Source organism: Dama dama, chromosome 26 (genome assembly GCF_033118175.1).
Source record: "Dama dama isolate Ldn47 chromosome 26, ASM3311817v1, whole genome shotgun sequence".
In the NCBI taxonomy this organism is placed as follows: Eukaryota; Metazoa; Chordata; class Mammalia; order Artiodactyla; family Cervidae; genus Dama; species Dama dama.
In genome coordinates this window covers 44,247,373-44,271,321 of record NC_083706.1, presented here as the reverse complement: position 1 = coordinate 44,271,321, position 23,949 = coordinate 44,247,373, and the positions used below count along the sequence as shown (strand labels likewise).

General features: G+C 42.6%; 1 protein-coding gene and 1 long non-coding RNA gene across 5 annotated transcripts in view; one reads left to right on the top strand and one right to left on the bottom strand.

Annotated features, from left to right (window-relative positions):
• Positions 1-8,326: 8,326 nt before the first annotated feature.
• Positions 8,327-15,373, bottom strand: LOC133047142 (uncharacterized). The gene is made up of 2 exons (XR_009690674.1): positions 15,247-15,373; positions 8,327-9,470 (listed from the first exon to the last, which is right to left on the bottom strand). It is a non-coding gene; the product is annotated as an uncharacterized LOC133047142 (long non-coding RNA).
• Positions 15,374-15,669: 296 nt separating this feature from the next.
• RGS17 (regulator of G protein signaling 17) overlaps positions 15,670-23,949 on the top strand; it is a 105,288-nt gene continuing 97,008 nt past the window's right edge. For all 4 annotated transcript variants that reach the window (XM_061130557.1, XM_061130555.1, XM_061130554.1 and 1 more), the window contains exon 1: positions 15,670-15,809. The gene's annotated coding sequence lies outside the window, so the exon portion shown is untranslated. The remainder of the gene's footprint in view (positions 15,810-23,949) is intronic.

The following is a 23,949-nucleotide window of genomic DNA, read 5'->3' as shown; positions in this document are numbered from 1 at the left end:
GCTGGTAAAGGGTCTTAGCTCATTGTTTATGGCTGTTGACTGATCAGGGTGGTGATTGTTGAGGGTTGGGGTGGCTGTAACAATTTCTTAAAATAAGGCAACAATGAAGCTTGCCACATCAATTGATTCTTTCTATCATGAACAATTTTTCTGTAGCACTCAACACTGTCTGATAGCTTTTTAATTCTTTCAAAACCTCTTTCAAAATTGAAGTCAATCCTCTTACCCCTGCCACTATTTTATCAACTAAGTTTTATATCATCTTCTAAAGTCTTTGTTGCCATTTCAACAGTCTTCATAACACCTTCAGCAGGAGTAGCTTTCATCTCAAGAAACCACTTTCTTTGCTTATCCATAAGAAGAAACTCCTCATCCATTACAGTTTTATCATAATACTGCAGCAATTCAGTCATATCTTCAGGCTCCATTTTTAATTCTAGTTCTTTGCTGTTTCCACCACATCCACAGTAATTTCCTCCACCAAAGTCTTGAATCCTCCAAAGTCATCCAGGAGAGTTGGACTCATCTTCTTCCAACCACTGTTAACGGTATTTTGAGTTCTTTCTATGAATCAAAAATGTTCTTAATTGCATCTAGAATGGTGAATTCTTTCCAGAAGTTTTCAATTTACTTTGTCTACATCTATTGGGCAAGATTGAAGGCAGGGGGAGAAGGGGATGACAGAGGATGAAATGATTGGATGGCATCACTGACTCAATGGGCACACGTTTGAGCAAACTCTGGGAGATGGTGAAGGACAGGGAAGCCTGGCATGCTTCGGTCCATGGGGTCACAAAGAGTTGGACATGACTTAACAACTGAACAACAACAAATCTACCAGAGGAACCCTATGGTAGCTGTATCCTTACAAAATGTGTTTCTTATATAATAAGACTTGAAAGTCAACATTACTCTCTGATCCATGGGCTTCAAAATGGCTGTTGCGTTAACAGGGATAAAAGCAACATTGACCTCACTGTATATCTAAATCAAAACTCTTGGGTGACCAGGTTCTTTGTCAATGAGCAGTAATATTTTGAATGTGATCTATTTTTCTGAGCAGTAGGTCTCATCAGTGGGCTTAAAATATTCAGTAAGCCATGTTGTAAAGAGATTGTTGTCATCCAGGTTTTGTTGTTCCATTCCTAGAGCACAAGTAGGGCAGATTTGGGCTTCCCATGCAGGAGACGCAGGTTTGATCCCTGGGTTAGGAAAATCCCCTGGAGGAGGAAATTGCAACCCACTCCAGTATTCTTGCCTGGGAAATCCCATGGACAGAGGAGCCTGGCAGGCTACAGTCCATAGGGTTGCAATGAGTCAGACATGACTTGGCACAGAGCAGATTCAGCATAATTTTTAAGGGCCCTGGGTTTTGGGGAATGGCGAATGGGCATTGGCTTCAACTTAAAGTCACCAGCTACACTAGCCCCTAAGAAGAGAGTCAGCTTGTCCTTTGAAGTTGTGCATTGACTTCTTGTTTACGGAAGTCCTAGATGACATCTTCCAACAGAAGGCTATTTTAGCCACATTAAAAATCTGTTGTTCAGTACAGGCACCTTCATTACTGATCTTAACTGCATCTTTTGTATAACTTGCTGCAGCTTCTACGTCAGCACTTGCTGCTTCGCTCTGCACTTTTACATGATGGAGATGGCTTCTCTCCTTAAATCTCAGGAATCACCTCTGGCAGCTTCATACTTTGCTTCACCTCTTTCAGCCTTCAGATAATTGAAGAGAGGGACTTGCTCTGGATCGGCTTTGGCTTAAGGGAACGCGGTGGCTGGTTTAATCTTCTATCCACACCACTAAAACCTTCTCCGAATCAGCAATGAGGCTGTTTCACTTTCTTATCACCTGTGTGTTCACTGGGGTAGCACTTTTAATTTCCTCCAAGAACTTTTCCTTTGCATTCACAACTTGGCTGTTTGGCTCAAGAGGATGAGCTCTCAGCCTATTTCACCTTTCAAAATGCCTGCCTCTCTAAACATAATTATAATTTCTAGCTTTTGATTTAAAGTGAGAGACGTGTGACTTTCACTTAAACACTTAGGGGCCACAATAGGATTATTAATTGGCCTAATGTTAGTACTGACTTGTCTCAGGCAATAGGGGGTGCTTCAGAGAGGGAGATGGGAGATGGCTGGTGAATGGGTCAGGTATAACACCCATGAAACTTAAGTTTCCCAGTTTGTATGCACACAGTTCGTGGTGGCCCCAAACAATTATGATAATAACATCAAAAATTACTGATTGCAGATCACCATACCAAGCATAGTAAAAAACAAAAGTGTTTGAAATATTGCAAGAATTACCAAGCCAAAGCGTGACACAGAGACAGGAAGTGAGCAAATGCTATTTGGGAAAATGACATCGAGAAAATGCTGATCCAGATCTGGTTAACGCAAGGTTGCCACAAATCTTCAATTTGTAAAAAAAAAAACAAAAACAATGCAGTATCTGAGAAGTGCAATAAAACAAAGCACTACAAAATGAGAAACGGGATACGCTTGTACATTAGGAACTTGCCCACCTATGGATTATGGTATCTGCGGGGATTCTGGAATCAATCCCCCACGGACACTGCGGGACAACTGTACTAAAACACCTATTAGCAGTAGAACTGATACATACATGGTATATTATAGTCATATCATGGCATAGTATATTCTTACAATGGAATACTACACAGTAACAAAAATAAATGTTCTATATCTCTTGACTCAATGTGGATAAACTCAAAATCTAATATTAAGTGAAAAAGCAAGTCATAAAAAAATGTGCTCTGCTTAACTGCTCACTCATGTCTGATTCTTTTGATTCCATGGACTATAGCCCACCAGGCTCCTCTGTCCAAGGGGATTCCCTAGGCAAAAATACTGGAGTGGGTTGCCATGCCCTCCTCCAGGGGATCTTTGCAACCCAGAGATCAAACCTAGGTCTCCAGCACTGCAGGCAGATTCTTTACCATCTGAGCCACCAGGGAAGCCCCAGAATACTGGAGTGGGTAGCCTATCCCTTCTCCAGGGGACCTTCCCAACTGAACCGTGGCCTCCTGCATTGCAGGCAGATTCTTTACCAGCTGAGCTACCAGAGAAGCCTCATAAAAGAATACCTAATGTTTAATTCTATTTATATAAATTGTGAAAACAGGCAAAACTATACAAAATGTTTTTCAGCAATATATTTATGTGGTACATAGAATAATGCTCCCTCCAAAGATGTCCACATTTTAATCCTCAATCCCTGGTAATATGTATCTTACTTGGGAAAAGAGATTTGAGGATGTGGTTAAGGACCTTGAGATGGGTGGATCATCCAGGTAGATTCAGCTATTGGGTTGGCCAGAAAGGTTCATTCAGATTTTCCTACGACATTTTACAGAAAAACCCAAATGAAATTTTTGACCCAGTCAATAATTACATGGATCCTTAAAGACAGAGTCTCTTCTCACTGCGGTCAGAAGGAGACAAAGTGACTAAGTCACTTGGGGAGAGGCTGAGTGTGACTAAGGAAAAAAGAGAGATGCAACATCACTGACTCTAAAGATGGAAGATGATCACGAGCCAAGGAATGTGAGCGGCCTCTAGAAACTGGAAAAGGCACGAAATGGGCGCTCCCCTTGAGCCTCTGGAAAGAAAAGCAGCCTTTTCAACACTTTGATTTTATAGCCAGCGAGACCCATGTCAGACTCCAGACCTACAGATGACATTTTTTAAGCCACAAGTGAGTTTGTGCTAATTTACTATGTCAGCAAAACAAAATGAATACAATATGCCTGTGCTAAGATTTTTTTTTTTAATCTGTAAGAATGAATTAACAAAACCCCACAATCAGAGTGGGTACTCAGGGACAACTGAGGTACTAGGCCATGTTTTAATTCTCAAAATGGTAAATGCCAAGGCAGTCATTATTTTTACTATTGTCCACTAATTTGTGCAGACACCTTATTATGAATGACATACTTTATATGTAAGAATGTTTTTAAAGGCAAAGCCATTGACGAGGGGTGATGCTACAGGCGGGGCATCACTTCACACCCTGAGCAGACACCTGCCAAGGTGGTAGATTTGCTCATCAATCCCATGACTAGATGGATGAGAGTCTGAGTTATTGCCAGGATACCTTTCTGCACGTTCTGCCCTTGAGGGTAACAAGGTTGTGGGAATTTCTCATGATCATGTAGACATTGGGAAACTTACCTGTGTTTGAGCCAACTTACTGGCATCCCAGCTAAGAGGACTGCCCACTCAGTGAGAACATTCCATCCACATGAGCCTGTGGGGAGACCATGAGTAGCAGGATTTGGTGTTAGAGGACTTGTGGAAGTGTTGGAGCAAATGTAAGGGAACTCTATGTGGGTGTCCCTGCATGGACCTCCTAAGAACCCACATGTGTGCTCACAGACAACCAGGGACTGGACATGTGCCATACAAAGGCAAATGCCAGCCCATCAGTGTCTGTCTCCAAAGCACATACAGTCAACAAGGAGAGGCCAGCAGCCAAGACCAGCAGTCAAGAGATGTGAGCCTTTTCTCTACTCTTCTCCTCCCTGACTCCCTCCAACCCAGTGAGGTTGGGTCTTAGAGGAAGTGGGGAGAAAGTGACTGAGCAGACCGTGCCCAATCTTCATTCCAGGTCCTTTGTGCCAAGAGCCTGTCCTGTAATGGGGAAAAAAAAGATTTTGAAAGAGATAAATGGAAAACTTAAACTGGGCGGAGGTCAGTTTAATAATGGAAAGTGACCAGATAATTATAGAACCTGCCCAAGATACCATCAAGGAATGGTGAAAAGGGATTTGACACAGAAAGTTCTAAGACTGCAACTGAAAAAAGAAAGCTGTGTCAACTGAATATTCTGCCAAACTGATACTGCTTTAAAAAATACATAGGTAGCGAAGTGTCATGTTCAAGTTCAGAGACAGTGGGGATTATAGCCCTTACATCTAGTGTTGTGGCTCAGCTACTCTTGAACCCTAGAGAATTTATCTAAGCTTTTTTTTTAAACTCATCTAAAAATGTAGAGTAAATCCACCCAAAAGTATATCAGTTTGCTCAGTTTTCTAACAAAAGGTAATAGCATCTATTTTATAGTATTTAGGGTGTTTAGACTAGTAAGGATTAAATCAAATTATAGATACCAAGTAAACCAGTGTGTTTGACATGTAGTGTGTGCTCATTGAAGGTGAACTTTAGTGACTGCCTGAGAGTTATGGAACTCAGAACTTCACAAGACTTTCTGGAAATGGTGATTTCTGGGCTACAGGATGGATAATGGTTAGCCTGCAGAGAGGGGCCCCTGGAAGCTTTGGTGAACAGGAGGAGAAGGAGATTCCAGGCAGCGAGTACAGTATAAGCAAAGAAAGTAGGAAACAGAAGCATTGTGATGTTTCAGCGGTGGGGAAGGGATGGTGTACAAACATTTTCATGTTTAAGGCGTCAGTCAAGGAGACAAGTCTGAAAAAGACAGATGAGGACTAGATGACAAAAAGCCTCAAGGGCCCTTCTTTATATCCTTCCTTGTTCTGCATCCCAGTAAAAGGTCCAGACTTTTCAGTTATTATACATACAAGGTACTTTTAGATCTGGCTTCTGCCCACTTTTCAAAATTCAAAAGCATATGCCATGTACAGACAGATAGATAGATGACTACAGCATGACCTGAGATTTCCTGAATACATTAGAGGTGCCCTGTCACAGAGCTCTGCTCACATTATTCTTAACGCTTGAAACAGTCTTATTCCTCTTTCATGTGATAAATGCCTTCTTTCAAATTTAATGCAATTGGCACCACCAATGGGAAGACTTGGCATCCTTTCGTTCAAGGTCAACGAATATTTACTGGTCCTTCTTCATACATGGCACTGAACAAGATGCTGAGGGAGCAAAGTCCATGCCCACAAGAGTGAAAGTCTTCAAGAGAGATGGCCAAATAAATAGGTAATGACTTAACAGTATTAGGACTCAGATCAGTACAGGGCGCCCTGAGAGTCCTAGACTTCTAATCTAAACCCGTGGGATCAGAGAATGTTTCCCTCGAGCCAAGGATTCTCTTCCTGGTTCCTATCACTCCCACTTAGATTCCTAGGAGAGGCAAGAGAAGGAAGAGAAAAAAAGGAAGACGTGATAAAAGTGATTGTGCTTCAGTCTGTGTCAGAAGTTATGATAAAGCACTTTCCAAGAAGGTCTTATATAATCCTCACAACAACCCTGTAAGACATCGAGTTATTATTCCCATTTCAAAGATGAAAAAACTCAAGTAACAGAGGTAAATCTACTGGCCAGTGTCATCCAGCTAACGATGGGGAGAGGAAAAACCCCAGTCTCCATCAGATGAACTTGAACCCCAGGCTGTAAAACACTGCAAGATGCTCTTGAAAGTGACAGTGAAAGTCGCTCAGTCATGTCTGACTCTTTTGCAACCCCATGGACTATGGAACTCCATGGAATTCTCCAGGCCAGAATACTGGAGCCAATCCCTTCTTCAGGGTATCTTCCCAATCCAGGGATCGAACCCAGGTCTCCCACATTGCAGGCGGATTCTTTACTGAGCCAGGGGAAGCCCCATGACACTCTTGGATAGCAGCAAAATGATCCCATTTTTTAAAAGATGATGGTAGATGGAGGGCAGTTATCACAATGTTCTATAAATATGGTTTACCTGTCTATCTCCCTCATCAGTCCACATTCTCCTAGACTCCGGGAGATCCTCTACAACATAGGAAATAGAGCCTATGTATTATTCACTTATTACCTACAGTCTCCAACAGATAGATGACTCAGAGTTAGCACTGATTAAATGTTAATTTGAATGCATGAATGCAGATATGAATGAACAAATCCTTAAATGAATGAATTCTTTTAAGAACCGGAAAGAAGTGAACACACGGGAAAAGCCACAGAGCTTTAGGAGTTGGGGACAGCGGGGAGCAGGCAAAGGTCCAGGCCAGAATGGCAAGTTGCCGGTGCCAGAGAGGTCCAACAGTAGGCAACAGGCAGATGTCCTGGCAGCTAGGCAGATCTCGGTGTCAAGGATTTGGCAATGGGAAACGGATGGACAAGCAGGCAGGCAGGTGGTTGGCAGTAAGGACTTTGGAAGCAGGTAGCCGGTCATGCAGCACTAAAGCAGGACCTCATTGCTTTTAAGCCCTCGGGTAATAGAATGGCCTTCCTACTCCAGATAACCAAAGCAGGCATTCAGAGGCGACAGGAGCAAAACAAAAGGAGGTGATCTGAAGCCAGGATCCAAGGTCAAAGCTCCACCTTGGGGAGCTCTGATAGGTGCAGAACCCACGGGCTGTGCCTACACGTCTCTCTGGATTGCCTCCTTCTGGAATCCCTTCTGCTCTTTGGACCAAGAGGCCTTGCAGGAACTGTTGGTTAAGCCTGCTTATAGCAATTTATTGGTCTCAGCTGTGGGGAGAGGCGGGCTGTGGAAGCAGGAAGTTGGGCACATCATTATTAAAGGAAAGTTTCTGTGACCGGGCCAAACCCAGTGGAGTCATCTTTGATTCCTCAAATTCTTTTATACCACACATCCAAGCGGTCAGCAAATCCCGTAAGCGCTGCTTTGAAAATGTATCAGTCTACTTCTGAAGACTTCCACTGCTACGACTCTGGTCCACGTCACCATCATCCCTCATGGAGTTCATTACAACTGTTCCCTAACCCCACTCCTGGCTTCTGCTCTTGTCCTCCCTCCCTAGGTCATAGCCAGAGTGGTCCTATTTTCATTTTGCCCCATTTTCTATTCTGTTGTCTTTTTCTTTTCTTTTTTTTTGGTTGTTATCATTTTCTTATTGATAACTAGCAATCCTTTGATACTGGGCAAGACTGAGGGCAGGAGGAGAAGAGGGAGACAGAGGATGAGATGGTTGGATGACATCACCGACTCAGTGGACAGGAGTTTGAGCAAACTCCGGGAGAAAGGGAAGGACAGGGAAGCCTGGCGTGCTGCAGTCCATGGGGTCACAAGGAGCCGGGCACGACTTAGTGACTGAACAACAACAATCTTTTAGCATGTTGTATGAGATACACACTGCAAACAATCTTCTCAGAGGCTCTGCCTTCTTTCACGGCACTCCACTCTTCAAAATCCTTTGATGGCTCTTCAATTCTTCAAAAGTATAAGCCAACATCCTGAGCTACAAGGCAGAAGATGATTACCTTCTCTTTCTCTCTCTAACCTTATCTCTCACAACCCCGAACCCGCCCTCCCCTGGGTGTTCACTGGTGTTGTGACGGTGACAGACATACTCTCACCTCAGGGCCTTTGCGCTGGTTGATAGCTCTGCTGGAATGTTCTTTCTCCAGGGATCCACTAACTCAACTTCTTGCTCTCTTCATGTCTTTACTCAAATATCACTTCCTTAGTGAGGCCTTTTTGTTACCCAGTGTACAATTTCAGAATCCTTTTCAACTCAAATCGCCTCACACAATCACAGGTCCTCTTTTTACTGATTTAGCTTTCCCCTTATGTATGTATGTATGTCTAACTTACCATACATTTTATTTATTAACTTTGATTTTTGTTTGTCTCCATCATTATGAATATAAGCTCCATGTGGTTAGGGATTTCCGGTTTTTTTTTTTCCCCTTGTTAAGGAACTTTTCAAAGCCCTTAATATGCATTTGCCAAATCCCAAGAAAGAAATTTAGAGATCAATTTCCATTATCCTAGTTTACTTATCAAGTGAATTCATTGTTTCCCAAGTACCAATGTTAAAGGGAAAACAACAGTTTGAGAGTTTCAAGACCTATTGTCCTGAATATAGAGAGCTGCCCCTTTTTCAGATTCACTGGACTCCCTATTGACTAGAACAGGGATTTCAAACACCAGACAGATGTAACATATTAGAAACATACCAGATATTGCTAACAATTACCATCATATTTCTTCCTTAATCTTAGGTGTGACCTCAGAATTCTACTCAACACAATACTAGCAGATGTTAATTAGAGTTGGTGTGGAGATAAAATGAATTTGCCACATCTGAGATTTTAACCCCTCTCTCACCATACTGTGATTTCTAACCCAAATTCCCTTCTGGACATCTCAGCGTATATTACCAATGGTCTCTGATTTTTCCTAGTCATTCAAAGGGCCACAGTCACCCTTGAGCTCCCCAGCATGATCACCGCTTCATTTCTTATGTTCTGATTCATCTATGCAAACTTCACAAAGCCTTGCACAAGGCCTCGCGTATTGAAGGTGCTTAATATTTTCTAAATGGCTGTCAACCAAAAGTATATCAAGTAACTTTCTATTTAAATATGCTATATTCTCAGTCTCTTCTTTGGATTCTTACTGCAAAGATGAAAACCATTCAAAACCAGTCCCAGGCAATACAAAGAAAGTTCTCCGTGTGCATTTCAATGGGTTACTTTGATCCTGTGTCATATCTATGCGGTGCAGTTGAGAGTTCTGATTGTAAAACATACAATTTCCTTTTTCATCATTCTCTTGTCTCCCTCCTGGAAAAAAGATAAAAACAAATTAAGTGTTTTCATTGATTTCCTCTGGTAACGTCATGGAAGTAAAGCCAATCTCACTTGAATTATAAATTCTCAATGAGCACAACAATATTTTCCACTGTATTTTTATCCCCCATGATGCCAGTACAGATGCTTCCTAAGAGCATTTTGAGTGAATGGGTGAATGAATGAATGAATGATTAGATGGAAGAAACTTGAATAGGCAATCATTTAGTATTAGGTAAAAGATATTAATATTCAAATGTGAAGACAGGTGAGACTGTACAGGATTTTCAATACTATATCAACATATCCACACTATAAAACTAGTTCAAAGAAAATCAAAGAAATCATGGAGACTTTAAGAAGCTTTTTGCAATGTGAGTACAGATTTTCTGATCTGCAACTTAAGTATATTTCACTATGGGGCTCAAAGTTAATCACTTGGACCCTTTTGAATACTAGACACCTTTAGAAAACTAGTCCTCTCCATACACATAAATACAAAGATCTGTGTTGACTTTATGCATCTCTGATCTTGTCCTGCCATGAGCCAAACATAGAAAAGATGGTGAGAAATTAAGTCACTGCCTCTCTCCCATCTTCCTTCATCAAGCTCTGGAAGTAGGTACGCCAAAGCAGAAGCCTATTCCCCAATCAGGCAATCATTATCTAGAGACTTTTTAAAATCTCACAATACAACACTGGCTATTAAATTCTGGAACTTTTCTCCATCCGCAAAGAATCTAACTGTAATAATTGATGACTATCACGTGCTCTAAGTGAGAAAAACATTTTACTATTTTTCCATGGCGGAGCAGGGGACTGTTGTCCGACGTTACACGAGAGATGTGTTGTACCAAACAGAACGTGAGTATGCAGGCTTCATCTACTGAGAACTTCTATGAAGTACTTAGTATGACTCAAAAACAACTCTATATTGCCAAGTCGTTGTGGGAATGTATGGTGTGCACAGTTGGGCATAACTGATAAAAAACCACATGAAGGTATTTATATCTACTTCTGTGGACTCATTCAATGGCACTGAAATATAAATTCATTCATGCTACTCTGAAAGAATATTATTGAGCCTTCTAAGTTCAATAATGGTCAGTTAAACAATTAAAGGGATATTAACAACCAATGATTTATTTAAAAAATAAAATATATATGAAATATGTAACTCTACACCTCACTTATACATTTGGGAGGCAGACTGTCTTCTTCCCTTTTTCTCATCTCCAAATACTTGTATTTTTTTGTCTTCTCTGATTCATTCTACACACTTCATTTTTTTTAACTTTATGACTTCATTTTTTTTTCAATTGAAGTATAGTAGATTTACAATGGTGTGTTAGTTTCAGGTGTATAGCACAGCGACTCGGTTTCCATCCTAAATAAGTTCCCTAAGGAAAGCCTGTCTCTGAAGATTGATCAAAACCAATTGAAGAAGCATAATGAGCCCCATTTACTAAAAATAAAGAAAAAAATGTGTTTAAACAGTCAAACTATCCTTCCACATTCCACTCTGGAGAGTTTTGTCTGGATGAAACAATCCACTCTGGAGAAGTTTGTCTGGATGGAACAATCAGGGTTTCCTAGATTCAAGCAAAACTTCTCCCTCTTCCCTCCATTTTCAAAAGAAAAGCAACCATTAAATAGACAAGCATGGGAGAAAAGACAGAACAAAATGTAAACATGCTGCATAATTTCCTTCTGAAATAACCTTTGAAGGATACCAAATTAACTGAGATAGATTCCTAATTATGAGTAAATGTACTGTAAATAGTCTGATGCTCTGTACTTTTCCAATTCCTCCTGTCTGCAAATACCTTGCGTTCAAATCTCCTGTTGCCTCCTAAACCAAATCTGCTGCTGAACCCAGATTCATTGAAAAACACGTGCAGAATGTCATGGAAATATTCACGATCAAATGCTGCTTTTCATATTTACCACACAGCTGTTTAATGATGCTAAGCCAAGGGAGCTCTGAAATTCCATATAAAAAGAAGAGAAGGCATCTCTATGTCCAAAATGAACTGAAATCCATTTCTGAGTCATGTATAATCATTCTACATAACATTTTGTGAAATAAACTTGAAAACATAATTCCATGTTATCATAGGCCTTAATAAAGTTTACTGAATTGAAATATTGACTTGGCCATCATTTGCTATCATTGGCACTCTGGATAGTTCTTAAGACCCAGATATACACACAAGAGGCTGCAAGTGATGAAAGTCATTAAGAAGTGGCTGGTTCCACTCATTTCTCTAACACTCAGAATGTGGCAACTCATCCAGTTCCTAGAGTGCTGTCACAGAAGCTTCTGGCTAACATATAAAGGATGACATAACATGCAACAACTAGGAAAGGACGTCACCAAGCGGTAATAGGATTCAGCAAGTAAATGATCAGCAGAAGAGTCAAGCTGTCCTAGGCGCAAACGACTGCCCAAACAGCCATGATTACAATTTAGGAAAGTTCACAGAAGCAAGGATCTCTTTCTTACCAAATATGTTTGCTTTAAAGTTGGTTCTAGGAATGCTACTCCAGCATCAAGTTAAAATGCATGTCATTCCATGGAGCTGTCTTTGATGAGGGAGCAGGGGAAACAGAACAGTCTATCTGTGCACTGCTGGGACCCAAGAGATTCTGACCAGCGGCAAGGAGGACCCAAGACGAAGAGTCAGGAAAAACAGAATATTCTTCCTCAGTGTGTTATTTATTCATTCAATCATGCACTCATTCACTAAATACTGAGTATGTAGGATGTGTCAAATCTTGTTAAAACAATGAAAGACTCTCTTCTAGAGGGGAATGAGGAGATAATACACAAGTAAACAAATGCAAGCTGATTCACAGAGTGAATAATGTGTGGAAAATAACAAAGCAAGGGGATCCAACAGAGAAGAATGCCGGGGTAGATTACACTGGGTGGTTGGTTAGATAAAGCCTATTGGAGTAGGTGGTATCTCAGCAGAGACATTTGGGGGGCTTCCCTGGTGGCTCAGAGGTTAAAGCAACTGCCTCCAATGCGGGAGACCTGGGTTCGATCCATGAGTCGGGAAGATCCCCTGGAGAAGGAAATGGTAACCCACTCCAGTATTCTCGCCTGGAAAATCGCATGGATGGAGTAGCCTGGTAGGCTACAGTCCACAGGGTCGCAAAGAGTCAGACACAACTGAGCGACTTCACTTCACTATGAAAAGGGGTCGAGGGGAGGGGCAGAGGCATCCAGACAAAAGGAACAGCAAGTAGACTTATTCAGGAAAGTATAAGTCACAACGTGGCTCTAGCACTCAAAGCTATGGCCTATGGGAGCATGGTATAAGAGACCATGTTGGGGAAAGATTAAACAGGAACCTCTCTGCTGTGGGAAGGATTGGGGTTTGTATTTAAAGTGCAACAAAATCTCACTGGAGAGTTTAAAGAGAAGCATGATGTAACCTGGTTATATTTTTTAAAAATTACCTGGCTACTGTTTGGAGAATGGGTTGACAGAGGCTTAGACTGAGGTTACAGCAATGGGAAAGGAGAGAACTAGATGAATTGGGGACACTTTTTGGAGACGACAGGACTTGCTAATTAATTGGATCTAGGAGTAAAAAATTAGATGTGAGAACTGGACCATAAAGAAAGCTGAGTGACGAAGAATTGATGCTTTTGAACTGTGGCGTTGGAGAAGACTCTTGAGAGTCCCTTGGACTGCAAGGATATTCAACCAGTCCATCCTAAAGGAGATCAGTCCTGAATATTCATTGGAAGGACTGATGCTGAAGCTGAAGGTCCAATAATTTGGCCACCTAATGTGAAGTACTGACTCATTTGAAGACCCTGATGCTGGGAAAGATTGAAGGCAGGAGGAGAAGGGGACGACAGAGGATGAGATGGCTGGATGGCATCACTGACTTGATAGACATGAGTTTGAGCAAGCTCCAGGAGTTGGTGATGGAAAAGGAAGCCTGGCGTGTGGTAGTAAATGGGGTTGCAAAGAATTGAACATGACTAGGCAACTGAACTGAACTGAGGGGTAAAGGGGACAAAACAAAGATGATTTCTAAATTTTTGGCTGGAGTGATTGGGTAGAAACAATTCGAAGAGCAATAGGTTTGGAAGGGGGTGGATATTCGGAGTTCTGCTTCTGAGAGCCTTATTAAACATAGTAAGAATATCAATCTTGTAGAGAAAATAAGAAATGTATCCCCTAAACATTTACTCAGTACCTAGCACATAGTAATTGTTCATTAAACTATCATAATTATCTTCAAGTAGGGACTTAAAAGGAGGAGGGCATGGCAACCCTCCCCAGGATTCTTGCCCGGAGAATCACCATGGACAGAGGAGCCTGGCGGCCTACAGTCCTTGGGGCTGCAAAGAGTCGGACACAACTGAGCGACTAAGCACAAACACAGAGATGGAAAAGTAGTTGAGGATGTAAAAGAGCTCTGTGAGAGGTCAGGTGGAGATATAAATCTGCAAGTTATATAGAATGTAGTGCTGCTCAAACCATTTTTTCGAGGAGGACTTTTTTATTTTCGATGTACCCTGTGTGGACCAATATTCTAGTAAAATTCAACAGAAACCTTTACGAATAAAATAAAACAAAGTCCAACTAACTAACGTGCTTGGATGCCAAGGCAATACCAAATTGCTATCACTTTCTTCTCAATTTCTTCTCTTCCTCTCAGTCTCTCTAGGTATCTCTTGCTACAGATAAATATGGAACAATCAGCAGACCAGCCCAGGCCCAGGGAGTACCCTGTGAATAGCACTGGTCCTCAAAAGTCAGGGTTAGCTAGAGAGGAAGGCCCTGGAGCAAGCAGAGACACAATTCAGTGGAGAAGGGGGTGGGTGGGGGAGTCTAGGTGGGTGTTCAGTAAAGGAGCCTGAAATAATGATAACAGTGTTTGAACGTATGAACACACAGCAATGGGAAACCAGATAGACTTACAAGCGTGCACACTGCTCAGTCCAGTCTAACTCTACAACCTCATGGACTGTAATCTGCCAGGCTTCTCCACCCATGGAATTTTTCAAGCAAGAATACTGGAGTGGGTTGCCATGTCCTACTCCAGGGGATCTTCCCCACCCAGGGGTGAACCCTGGTCTCTTATGTCTCCTGCACTGGCAGGCAGATTCTTTACGGGCTGATTTACCTGGGAAGCCCATATTTACAGGCAATCAGTTTTAAATAAGAACGAGGGGGAAAAGAGCCTAATCATTCCTGCCAGGAACTCACTTCTCTTCCCACAGATGTCACATCTGAAGAGAGAGACACCCGCTTCCCTAATTCACCCTCACAAACACTTCAATCTAATCATCGGAGATGCAATCTAACGCTCAGGATGCAGTAAATACCCAAAGCTCCTTCACTATCAAGCTGGGCTCCGCTTGCGAAGTGCACAATTATCAGACCTGATCGCTATGGAGCTGACCTGGAAGGCTGCTTCCAGCCCGAGCATCAACACCTCAGCTAGTAATCCAGGACTCTTGCCCTGTCATCAGCTTCTCTCACTCAAAACTCTGGCTCCAGGGGTCCTGATGTCCGAGACAAGACATATGCCCAGGCCCGAGAGAGAGAGCATATAAGATCATTCTTAGGGAAGAGGGTCAGATTCGGGGCTGAGGACTTCAGTAAAATAAAGAACCCTTGGTAAAAGTAGAGTCCCCTGGGAAACAACACTTGCTTAATTTAACCTCATACTTCTCTGAACCCCCAGGGACGGCTTCCAATGGGACATTCCCCCCCACACACACACACCCCTTCTTGCACCTGTTTTGTTTCTTAAAAGACAGGCTTCTGCTTCTGCTTTCACATCATCTCCTAAACCGCAAGATGAACGCGGGCTTCCAGGGAACCTGAAGTTGGAAGGCGCCTAGGCGCGAGAGCCTGTCTCATCCAGGGAGGCTCCCAGGTCTCCAAGGTGCCCGCGAAGCCGCGGACCCCAGGGGCGGCGACCCGGAGCTCCCCACCGAGCCCCCGAGCGCAGCGGGCGCCGAGGCGAGGCGGGCGCGCGGGGGCCGGCGGCCCGGGAGGGGCGGGCGGTGACTCACGCGGCCGGGGGCCGCGGCGGCACCTCGGGCCGAGCGGGGCGAGGGGCTGCGCCCGCCCGCGGAGCGCATGCGCGCTACCGAGCGGCGCCCGCTCCCTCCCCGCCCACCTCTCCCTCCTCCCCTTCCCCCCGCCCCTTCATCCCCGCCTGGCTCGCTCTCTCCTCGCCCGCCGGGTGCTGAAGTTGGGCGGATGGCAGCAAACCGGCTCCGCTAGAGGACCGAGCCGCTCAGCCCCGCGCCCCCGGACCCATCGCTTCGCTGCCCACACCTCCAGGCGACTGGGTAAGATGTTGCCTCCGATCCTGAGCGGTGCTAAGTCAATGGCATCAAAATGTCTGCTTTGCACCGAAGGGTGCATTTTTTTTTTTTTTTTTTTTTAAGGTAGTAGGGGGTGGCTGCGGAGGGGAAGGAAAGAGGGGGCGGAGAGTGCAACTGTCTACGCGCCGGCGGGGGAGTCTGCCGACGCGGGTGGGGGGTCCTCTGGGCCGCCCCAGAGACCGCGGGAGGAAGCGGGGGCCGCGCCGCGGGTTTGAGAAGTTAAATCCCGCGTTGCAGCCTCGGCGCGGTGCGCTCGTCGCCCTCCGGTTGCTGCGGACCCGCTGGGCGAGCGTCCTGCCCGCCCCGGGAACCTCGGGTCGGGTTCCCCCAGCGGAGAGCCGGGCGCCTTGGGGATCAGAGCTAGGGCCGGGGGGGGGGGGGGGGGGCGGCGGCGGCGGCGGCGGGAGACCCCGCGGGGCTCAAGGTCCCGCCGATTTGGTCGGCTGCTTGTTAGCAAACCGAATGTGAAATTAACAGTGTCCAATCGAACGGGCACCTCGGGGTGGTATTTTCTTCTTTCTTTACCTTTGGGAAAATGCAGGTGGGGAAGATGTCAGGGGAGGGGGGTGGGGTCGGTGCATACCTTGAGCGTCGGTAAAATAGCTGAGGGGTGTGTGTGTGTGTGTGTGTGTGTGTGTGTGTGTGTGTAGGGGATGGGGGCCTCCCTTTTGTTCTTTCCCCTCCTTTAGGTCGGAGGGAAGGGAGTTCCAGTGTGCACTGCTTGGGGTAGATTTCACAGCCATCCAGGGGCGAGGAGGTGGAACGCCCACCAAACCCCTAGCCGCTGCCCGGGTGGGTGTATCCGGGACTCTTACTATAGGTGGTGCTGATTCTTTATGTTATCGCTAGAATTCCCGTTTAATAGCGGCTGACTCGCCAGCCTTCCTCCTCCCCTGCCTCTTCTTGTGCTGCGGCAGAGGCTGGGTGCAGACACTCGGCCGTTTCATCTACTCCCTACCTCCCTGTCTCTGAAAAATGTCGGAGGACTTGAGGATGGCGGAGAGACAGAGCTGGTCTCGGAAACCACGGATGGGGGGATGCTCCTGGCGAGCGGGAGGCTGCTGGCAGGGCTTCCCCAGCAGCCCGCGCCAGCCTCAGGAGTCTCTGGGCTCCTGGGTACAGAGCAAGGGTGGCCTTGGCCAAAAACGATGCCCACCGTGCGGGAGACACGCCCTGCGCCCTCCGCCTCCATCCGGAACCCCTGAAGGGACACCCACTCACCTGGGACAATCTCGGTCGCTCTGGCAAGACTGACCCTGGCTCCTGGCATAGTAGTTTTCCTAACCACTCTGACCTTTCCATAAACGTTTCCTTCTTTAAAAAGAGGTACTCTAAGGTTTGTCTAGAGAACTTTGCAGTCTTCCCACAGTTTTTCTTTTTCTTTTTAAAAATTGTTATACAGCCAGACTCTTTCCATCATGGGATGGTTGTCACAAATAATAATGAGAGCAATCTTGTAGTTTGATTCCCGATTAAAATGCGCGTTTCTGAGACTGTCGTCTGCATTTCCGGCATTCACATACACTGGTTTTCCGGGTGATGAACCCTCTGAAAATCATTTAATTGGAGAAATGAGAAACGGTTTTCACTCTTGTAATGAGTAATAATCTTTCCGTCCGGGTTTCATAGCTTCTAGACATTATTTGTATTAAATACTTTCGAAAACTGTGAAACACTTTGGGTAAATTGTATTGCTTCTTGTGACAACAGTAGCAGTTATCTGTGAAACATACATTTTGCACTAGTATCTGATGAAAAGCTGATTTGTATTCATTAATTCAAATGAATGAGCCGTTTGACCTCCTCCAACTAAGTTACTATTATTAAGCTGTTTTTTCTGTTAGCATGAACTAAAACAATAATTAGCACACTCATGGGAGAGTAGACATTCACTGTTTTAATAATCTAAAAAACCGTATTTAAAGAAGTCATGGTAGGGTAGTTTATTTACAGTTTTTGGAGATGAGAAAAGTGTTTATTTACAAAGGATTGGATGGTATCATTTATTAAATGAGATGAATCTCCATGACAATGCCACCTGATCTCAGAGCCCTGGGCACTTATCCTTCTTCCTGAATTTGTAGTCTGAAAGATTAAGAGACCCACCTAATTTACAGAACAAGCAACAGAAGGTGTCTGATGTGCTAAATTCTACCCTCTTGCTCTGGCTCCTCAACTATTCCTTGGTTTTTAGTCCCTACCAAAGAGAATTAACAAAAAGAGTTAATTTGCTATTCCTGATCATTAATAAGGCACCCAGCTTTTCCTGCTCAAATAGATATCTCTCTGCCTTCGGGGAATCTTTCTACAGAGATCTGGGCTTCCCTGTGGGCTCAGATGGTAAAGAATCTGCCTGCAATGCAGGAGACCCAGGTTCAATCCCTGGGTGGGGAAGATCCCCTGGAGAAGGGAATGGCTACCCACTCCAGTATTCTTGCATGGAGAATTCTAAGGACAGAGGAGCCTGGTGGGCTACAGTCCATGGGCTCATGAAGAGTTGGGCACAACTGAGCGACTAACACCTCACTGCAGTGTCCTAAATTACCTGAACTCATCATGTTGAGAGTCTAATTCATTATCATTCCTTTGGATGTCTCAGACGTTTTAAAATAATAATAAAAAAAAATTCCTTAACATTTCTTACCACTAAGGCCAGGGCCTTTGAAGAAAAGGAGAAATGTTTATATCTTCACCCATTTGACCTTATTATAACAGCCAAATCCAAAAGTAAATTGATAAAAATTCTGATTGACTCAAGAATTAAAAGTAAGAAAGCATTTACCTGTTAATTTGCAGTTGTAGAGATCGTGGCCTTCACATTAGAAATCCATTTGCTAAAAGACATGGGCTTTTCTGGAAAAGTGAAAGGTGGGCATGGATAAGGAAATATGGAGCCAAGAGAGATGGGAGCCTATCCAACTGCATTTCTGCTGAGAATTTTTTTTCTGATAGCCCAACTCTGCTTACTTAACAATGAAAATACATTGCACCACCCAGCAGGGCAAATACAAGGACCACTGTACATACAATGGATGAGAATAAAGTTGCTTATGTGCTATGCTTCTGCTTAACATGTCCAACTCTTTAGCCCTTCAGATTGTAGGCTACCAGGCTCCTCTGTCTGTGAGATTTTTCAGGCACGAATACTGGAGTGGGTTGCCATTTCCTCCTCCAGGGGGATCTTCCCGACCTAGGGATCAAAACCATATCTCCTGTGTCTCCTGCATTGCAGGTGGATTCTTTACCCACTGAGCCATCAGGTTCCATGATAGTAAAAAGTATTTTATTTCATTTGATTATTACAGGTAGAGTATAAGTGTGAATTCATTATAGAGGTTTAAAATCACATGCTATTTCCAGGGAGTGACCTGGATCCTCAGAAATACGATAAATGTTTATGGAAGTGTTAAAGAAATGAAACAGTCCTTAGATTTAGGTAGCCAGGTCTTTTAATGTTAGATTATATTTACCCTCACCATCTCTTCCCATCTCCTCTTTCCCCCCAAAGACTTCCCTAATATCTAGAAAAATTTCTTTCTCTTGTTATTCTTGCTGCTGTGCCAGTACCTAGCACAATATCTGGCAACAGGCAAATATTAAATAAGAACTTACTCAATAAATGAATTTTGCAGAGTGGGCATGGATCACAAAAGACTTTCTTGATTTTTACATTTGTTTAGAAGAATGCTCACGTTCATTACCAAATATACTAGTTTGAGATTCTAAAGATCATGTTCATAGTCCTACATCTTTGCAGGAAGCCATTTTTAGAATTGTCACTTTGTGAATATTCATGTTTTTGCCATAATACTGCTATTGTTGATCTGTTTCAAACTTTTTTTTTTGTTTGTTTCAAACTTTAATTAAGGTTTAAATTACCTGTAGGCAGGCATGGGCATGATGAACACAAGCTTTGGGGCAGGTTGACTTTAGTTTTTGTCCTCGCTCCTCTGTTTAATAGCTTTGTCACCGTGGTCAAGTCAGTTACCTGCTTTGAGCCTCGGTTTCTTCTGATATAACAATAGGGATAAACACCCACTTCCTGAGATGTTTGCAAGCATAAATATAGTGCAGTGTATATAAAGTGCTGGGTATGTGCCTAGCGTGTCTTCCAAAGCCTGAAAAACTGCTACTGAATATATGGGGCAGTTTACGACCAGTTCATTTCCTATGAATCAACAAGCTTTTTTTTTTTTTAAAGAATTAGAATCACATTATAGAGCTTCATACTTGCTTTTTCAAACAATAGACGTTACCTTGTTGGCATTTTCCAAGAAACTGAAATCAGTATTTTTAATATAATTTAGTGATTGCGAAACAGTTCACCTTATGCATTTCAGTTTATTAGGTAATCTTTCAATGTTTATGTTATTTCCAGTATTTTACTGTTTTAAGTGAAATAGTTCACCTTATGCATTTCAGTTTATTAGGTAATCTTTCAATGTTTATGTTATTTCCAGTATTTTACTGTTTTAAGTGATGTGCATTCTTAGGCATAGGTTTTTATGGCATTTTTTTTCCCTTTAGGCTTGATACTTAGGATATCTAGATCTCTGCAAAATAATATCATCTTTTAAAAAATCATTACTAATTTGATATGTGAAAATGATATTTTCAAACTTCTATTTCTTTGGTTACTAAGAATGCTTATAATTTTTATTCGACATGCTAACAGAAGCTTTTTTTTTTTTTGTCTTGTGGATCATTGGTTCAAGTCTTCTGCCACCTTGTCCACTGTATTCTGAATGATTTTATTTATTTGAAATGCTAATGTTAATTTTAAGAGACACGGCTGGAGAAGGATCAGCCATGGGATTAGGGCTGCTGTGGTGTCCATAACTTGCTGCCACTTGCCACCACGCTTGGTCCTTCCAAAGCACACGTCCTCTTACTCATTGAGGTCTATCATTTTTCTATGCTATGCACGTACACTCATACCTTACTAACAAGAAGGATGTATCTTACAGAAGAACTTGAACTTTCTGGCCAACCCAACACACGACATGACCAGTTCTCAGATTTTCATTGACTGTTTCTGCCAGTTGCCAGTGTAAACTTTTGAGATTTCCCGAGATAAGTGAGATTGAAAGGAAATAGGCAAGTCGATGGAGGTCCTCCAGAACATTAATTGAAGTTTCTCATCAGAATGAAATCAAGTAAGTTTCATAAGGCCATGTCATATTAGAATCCTAACTTACCTCATTTTTTAACTGGAGGTGAAACTTAAATCTTTAGAAGTTGAGACTAATCTGGTACCTTAATGAGTGGTGTTTCATGTGATTTAGTGCTCTGATAAGTTCCTGGTTTTGAATTTTTAAATTCTGTGACTATAGACAGTTGGTTTCAAAAGCTTAAATATTTAGCTTGGAAAATCTATAAAGCCCCTCAGCTGTTAAACTACCTAGAAAGTGTAAAATTTTTTATAATTATTACTGGTTCCAGTTTATCAAATATTGTAAAGCCTCAGTAATACAGAATGTGTAAGCCTGGAATTTATAATGAATAAGAGGCCCCTGTAGGAGGAACAGTGAGGTCTGGTGGAACAGAAACGCTTGTTTGAAATAGAACTGGATTTGCATTCTTGCTCTACTGTTTACTAGATGTGCAGGCTTTTTTTGCTAAACTCTGTAAATGCTTTATACTTGAAATTCTAACATGAGTAATAAACATCTAAAATCTCTCTGAATTCCTTAAACTTTGTGTTTGAGATTTAAAAAAAAGCTCTGTGTCAATAAATATAATTTTATTATAGACAATGAATGTGGTTCACAAAGCAAATATTTACTTCCTTGGATTCGGTCACAGGCTTTTCAAGGAACTTCTGATTGGCTGTTGAAATACAAAGGTTATAATTCAAGAGCCATGGCATTACATTAAACAGACACAACCCAGGGGAAATTATGATATAAATGAAATGAGCAGGTAAGTGTTTATTTCATTTCTTTAATTATCTTGGGTCTTCCCAGTGGCATCATGAGTTAAATTCAAGGAAAACTCTTTTGTGAAAGTTGACAACAGACTGTATTTCAATAAATGGTCAGGGCTTAGTTTTTTTTTTGTTTTTTGGCACATTATGACAGGCTATCTAATCTAGAGATTTTACGAATCCATTTTGGTTCTAGGAAAACTACCTCATATCTCCACCCTATTTCCCTCAACTCTTTTCCTTTTTCAGGCTTCAATTAATCAAAATCAACAAAGATTTGAAAGTCTGCTGTAACAATGGCAACTGTGCGATTTAATTCAGAGGATGTGAAAAAGCATATGTCAAAGAGACTTTAGAAGCAGGGAATGCAATTTGGTAGAAAGAGTTCAAACTTTGGATTCAAATAGCCAGAGATTTAGCCTTAACATTGTTGAGTCTTAGTATCATTATCTGTAAATTGAAGACTGATTGTTATGTATCTTAAAAATGCTGAGTGATTAAATGAAATGATGTCCATAATTTGTCATCTATTGACAATCACTATGCCGCTGTTATGGGACTTCCCGGGCAGCGCTACTAGTAAAGAACCTGCCTGCCAATTCAGGAGACTTAAGAGACACGGGTTTGATCCTTTGATTGGGAAGATCCCTGGAGGAGGGCCTGGCAGACCACTCCAGTATTCTTGCCTGAAGAATCCCATAGACAGAGTGGCTTGGTGGGCTGCGGTCCATAAGGTTACAACCATAAGGTCTCAGAGTCGGCCATGACTGAAGTGACTTAGGATACACATGCAATTGTTAGATACTGTCCTAGAGTTAAACAATGAAAAATAAACCCAGGAATAATTAAAATAATTAAGATAAACCCAAGAAACATCAGTAGATCGTAAGTGCTGAAAGACATTTTTGTTTCTTGCCAGTATTTTTCTTGATTAATGGATCCTGAATTAATGTGGAAGCTGTTCTCCTAGTGTCTGCCGTGTTGCCGTGTTATTCTTTCCTGACCAGTTTGTTTAACCAACCTGTTAAGTGAACAGTCATTCATTCATAAACATTCTCAAGCACATATTATGTGCCAGGCCCTGCGATATGATTTTGGATGCAAAAAAAAAAAAAAAAAAGATTAAACATGGCCCCTTTCTGCAAGTTCACACAGAAGCTTCTTCAACTTAGTATTATTTTGTTTGCATCAGTTGAGCCCTGGTTGTTCTGAGTTTACAAGTCATAACTAGAGATGGTGTGGAAGTAATGAGAAAAGATCTCCTGAGGATTTAGAAATTTTAGGCTCATTGACTTCCAAGTGTAGCAATCTCTGCTCCTAAAGAAAGCTCTAAGCAGAGGCTCAGATAAGGGGAAGGGAAAATAGGAAGTGGTTCGCTGGAGCTCAGTGGATGATTTACCAGCCCCCAGGTCCAAACCACAGACCTGAGGCTCAGCCGTCTTTGTGGACCCACCCCAACTCCCAAGTCTCCCTCTTTAAAGTGGCCACCTTTGTCTGCCTACGAGTGTACTGTGCCTACCCTTCTCCCCTTCACTTAAAGACTACCCTGGGTGATCATTGGGATGTTATTTCAGGTATGTTGGGGGAGGGGGTAAGTAAAGGGAGACAGAGAAAATGAATACCCCACCCTTCCTGAGGACCCAAATTTCCCATAAAATAAATCTATTGTCATTTTTTTCTCCCAGTATGATTGCAGTTCTTGCACTGATAACAGTCTTTTTGTAATATAGTAAATTGACCAGAAGGAGCTTCCTGGTGGTTCAGTGATAAAGAATCCTCCTGCCAATGGCGGATACTTTGGTTCAGTCCCTGGGTTGGGAAGATCCCCGGAGAAGGGAATGGCAACCCACTCCGGTATTCTTGCCTCGGAAATCCCACGGACAGAGGAGCCTGGTGGGCTGCAGGCCATGGGGGTCACAAAAGAGTTGGACATGACTCAGCAACTAAAACAACAACACGATTGACCAGAAATCCAGAATATTCTTTTCAGATATGAAAAAAAAGAAATTTGTTTTTGAAAAAAAACGTCTTCAGCACCTACTTGTTGAAATCACTAACGTGATGTCTAAGTCTAGCAACTAGATTTTTCCTGATCTAGGATGATTTGATATCATTTGTAAAACCAGAAGGCTTCAAGTCCTTCCTAGCAAAATGTTATGAATGTACAGTTAATTTAGC